This window comes from Castanea sativa, chromosome 7 (assembly GCF_040712315.1).
Source record: "Castanea sativa cultivar Marrone di Chiusa Pesio chromosome 7, ASM4071231v1".
Lineage (NCBI taxonomy): Eukaryota > Viridiplantae > Streptophyta > Magnoliopsida > Fagales > Fagaceae > Castanea > Castanea sativa.
In genome coordinates, this window is record NC_134019.1 from 20,889,702 (window position 1) to 20,894,584 (window position 4,883).

Below are 4,883 nucleotides of genomic sequence, written 5' to 3' on the forward strand. Positions count from 1 at the left end.
GGCCAGTCAACCAGTCCATGAGAAGGAAGCCGTCAGAGAAGACTGGTCGTCCCCCCAAGAAACCCAAGGTTACAGCAGGGTCGGTCGTCGGGGTGACTCCTGATGTAAAGAAACCTCCTTTGCTCGGTCCAAGGAAGGGTAAAGGCCTCATGATGGGTCAAGTTCCTGTCACTGAAAATCATCCCATCCTCCTCTATGAGGATTCTCGGTATGCACTTGAGCAGCTGTCGTCCATCATTAAAGATGACAACTATGAGGATTTAAGCAACCACGTACCAAGGCCATGGGAGAGACGGGCCTTTGTAACATTGCATAGGTACATCCATTCATTTCTTCCTCCCATCGAGTTGTTTCCTCACTTTTCTAACCTTTTTTGTTGATTTCTATTTGCAGGGATGCTCATGATGAGGGCTTGATGGACCGTTGCCTATCCCAAGAAACGGTGCTGGACCGCGTGAGGGCAAAGACGAAGGCAATGGAGGCAGAGCTAGGGGAGTTGAAGGCGTGGAAAATGGTCCTGGAAAAGAAGCTTGCTGCATCGGAGCAACTCTAGGGTGAGCTGGAGAAGTAGATGGAGGTGCTGAGGAAGGTCTTTAAGGACAAGGAGAAAGAGACCAAAAATGCTAAGGATCTGCTCCATCTAGCTAAGAAAGATGCGATACAGGAGTATTGTGACTCCGACACCCTCCTAATGGAGCTTGGTGGCTCCTTCGTGGATGGCTTTAACGATTGCTTCCGTTAAGTCAAAGTCTCTTTTCCGAACTTGGACCTGTCCCATATTTCGATTGATGCCCAGGCCCAGACTCCAGCCCAGCCTTTCTACTACGAAAGCATCGATGAGTTGTTTGCGGATGACACCACCAGCGACCCTTCAGGTGACGGGGAGACTATGCCTCTTGAAGATCAAGCCAAATCTATTGGGGAGGAAGCTCGTCTGCTTGAGGAAGCCCGTCCACTTAGGACTTAATAAATTCAGATCTACCCTTGGGATAAACCTGTCCTCTTGTGGACTTTATTAATTTAAATCTGTTTGGATGAGCCTGTCTACTTGTGTGTAAGTCATCAGCTAGTATGACCCCGTCCACTTGTGGTTGCCACGTAGCTTTGCCATCGTTCACTTTGCATCCATCTGCTTTCTCATCTGTCCGTTATGGAGAATCCGTCCTCTTTGGACACGTCCCGTCGTCTTCTTCCTTCACCTTGATCATCCACCATCCTAGTACCGCCACCCATGACAGGTTCTGTTGAATGGGTCCGTCTACTTCAATTTTATCCTCTTCAGTTTCTTTCACTCCTTTTGTTTATATATATATATATGTGTGTGTGGGGGGGGGGGGTGATGATGATGATAATGATGATTGTATTCTTAATAGATGCGCTTAGATTTGTGCTATTGAGAGTAACTCGATTTCAGAGACTCGAAGGTTTGTCTCTTATTGGGTTTTCTATTAGTTGATTTCACTCTTTGAGCATGCTTTCATGAAGCTTCTTGAATGGTAATTTTGTTACCCTCCATTATATGTCTCTGTTTCGTTGCCTTATTGCCTTGTTGTTAGCTCCTATAAGAGCATTTACATTAGTGGGGTCATAAATTTAGCAATTTGACACCATAAAAAACTGTTTTATCTATTTCATCACCTCACTTTACAAAACACCCAACATTAGTGATTTTATTTTAGTTTTCAACACAATAAAATAATATATCTACTATAATAAAATAATATATCTATTATAATAAAACAAAACCACCACTACCAACACAATAAAATAATATAAATTTTAATAAAATATTATTTATTTTTTCTTTCTTAACTACGGTGCACAGCCAGCTGTGCACCATACATAGCTCCAAAGCCAAATTTTTTGTTTTCCCTCCACCATTGCCGCATGCTTTTTAGTATTGGTGGTGCTAAAAATAACACTACGACTTTTTAGCACCACCAATATTAATGCTGTATGCATTTGTTTTTTGTATATACATATCTAATGCTTTTAAATTTTGTGGGAACCATATATAGATTGATCGTTGATGTCTTGATGATAGTAAGGTCGTTTCAGAAAAATTCCTTCAGACATTAACCATAAGTCCAGGAGTTACTAGTATGAATTGCAAATCATATACTTGCAAGAATACTAATGAGCTTTGTAGATTTGTTACCCAGTAAACCTAAGCCAAAACGGTTTTCTTGTTGGTGAAGCACTTCAACTTGGGCATTTCTCATACAAAACTCATTTTGTGTAAACAACGGCTACAATATTGTTTTTTTTTTTTCCGCCTATTTATGAATGATATATAGGATATGCCGATATGGCATATTACACTATTATTATTATTATTATTTTTTTTTTTTTTGAGTAAAAGAATATGGCATAGTATTTGAGGTGGCTTGGATTGGTAAATGGGAATGTGCCACATGGCACAAAACATGCAATAAACTTGAATTTTGATTAGAGTAATACGTACGTTGAGTTGCATCTACAATAGCAAAAGTAGGTGAAATTAACGTGTGCTCTTCCATTTTTTGAAAATATTTATGAAGAATTAAAAAAATGGTAAAAAAATGTTAAATTTATTATTATTATTTATTTTTAAAATAATTTATTATTATATGCCCTAAAACATACGCCAGTAAAATCTAATTAAAAATCAGGGGCAGGAGTAGGTGAATGTCACGTGAATAGTAGCTATGCAACTCATGACTTTCGTACAATGAGCGTGTTGCTTCTATGACCGCCAATTTTCGTGTCTCCTTCTCGATTAACTACGGATTTCTTCCTAGATTGTCAAAAGTATATTCCACTTTAGATTGTCGATCACATCTGAATATCTGACAACATGTAACATCACACTAGTTGGTCATGATTTTGTACAGGACAACTACTAATTTTGAGCTTCTTTCCTATAAAAGATAAGACTGAGGAGTAGAGGAAGGTGCGGTTTGGATTCAGCGTTTCCTGTCCCATATATGGTAACATCTCTCTCTCTCTCTTCTTGATTCAACTGTCTAACCCAACATCATGTCAATGACCAAAAGCTCTCCTCATAAACATGTGGCTGTGTTGGCATTCTCCTTCGGCAGCCATGCCTTGTCTCTCTTGACTCTGGTTCGCAAATTAGCAAAAGCTGCTCCAAACGTACACTTCTCATTCTTAAACACACAAAAGTCCAACCATTCACTCTTCTCCACAGCAAAACCAGACGAGATCTTGCCCAACATAAAAGCCTATGATGTGGCCGATGGAGTTCCTGCTGGTCATGTTCTTTCCCCAAACCCTATTGAGGCTGTGGAACTTTTCATTAAGGTCTCGCCACAGAACTTCAAAAGAGGCTTAGAAGTGGCTGTGGCAGAGACTGGTAAGAAAATCTCCTGCTTGATCTCCGATGCATTCTTGACATTTGCTTTGGAGGTTGCAGAGGATTTGCATGTTCCATGGATCCCAATTTGGTTGCCTTTCCCTTGCTCTCTTTCGGCTCATGTTTATACTGACCTTATACGCCAACGTTTTGGCAGTAATAAAGTTAAAGATGCAACCTTGGAATTCATTCCAGGATTGTCTCAAATGCGTGTTTCGGACTTACCTGAGGAGGTGCTATCGGAGCAGTTGGAAGAGTCAACTTTCTCACACATGCTGAGTCAAGTTGGGTTGGTGTTACCACGAGCCAGTGCTGTAGTGCTGAACTTTTATGAAGAACTAAACCCACCTCTTCTCAATCGTGATTTCAAAACAAAGTTTCGAAATGTGCTTAATGTGGGTCTCTTCACACTATCGCTGCCATCACAGTCGGATTCGGATTTAACAGGGTGCATATCTTGGTTAGATGAGCAGAAGGAAAGGTCGGTTGCGTATGTAAGCTTTGGAACTGTGGCTTCACCACCTCAAAATGAGTTAATAGCATTGGCTGAGGCACTGGAAGAGAGTGGAATTCCATTTCTGTGGTCTCTCAAGGACAACATAAAGAGCCTCTTGCCCAAAGGGTTTGTTGAGAGAACTGGAATGCAAGGGAAAATAGTGCCATGGACACCGCAGGTAAAAGTTCTAGCTCATTCTTCAATAGCTGTGTTTATGACTCACTGTGGTAGCAACTCTGTGTCGGAGAGTGTTGCATATGGTGTGCCACTGATCTGCAGGCCGTTCTTTGGTGATCATCACATGACTGGAAGAATGGTAGAGGAAGTATGGGGGGTTGGTGTCAAAGTTGAGGGTGGAATTCTCACTAAGAGTGGATTGATCAAGAGCTTGGAACTCATTTTGGGACATGAAAATGGGAAGGAGATGAGAGACAAGGCCCAAGCTCTCAAACATACAGTACAAGCGGCTGCTAGCCCGAATGGCACTGCTGCAAAAGATTTCATTCATTTAGTGGAGCTAATATCTGTTCCTTAAACAGTTCAATAGGAGTGAGAGTGAGAAAAAAAAAAAAGAATAAAATATAACACATGTTTGGTAGAGTAATTTGACTAATGTTGTTTGAGTGTTTTTGATACACGTGTGAGTGAAAAAATGTATGAAAAAGTGTGTAATGTTGTTTAAAATGTAAGTTATTGTGTTAAAACTCACATGCCAAACAAGCTTATAATATTTTAGATTTGCGAATCCTAAATGGTAATGTCTAAATTAATATATGTACTTACTGTTCACGGTTGTAAAAAGTTTTTAGATTTACATACTTGGGTATAACTTTTTTTTAGTGTGTCAGTTGCTAAAATAGCTTTTTGGGGGGTGGGGGGTTTGCTAATGTTCTTACAATTTGTATGGTACTTGGTTTTGTTGGTCTAATAAAAATTCTTCAGTTCACTTTTTGTACTTCAATTTATGTTCATCAATCACAACCTATCATATAAGCATAGTGCTATTACGGAAAATTAGAGAGTGTGAGAAAA

The 4,883-nt window shown here is 40.0% G+C and overlaps 1 pseudogene; it reads left to right on the top strand.

Annotated features, from left to right (window-relative positions):
* The first annotated feature begins 2,896 nt into the window (after positions 1-2,896).
* Positions 2,897-4,544, top strand: LOC142644663 (anthocyanidin 3-O-glucosyltransferase UFGT pseudogene; annotated as a pseudogene).
* Positions 4,545-4,883: the final 339 nt, after the last annotated feature.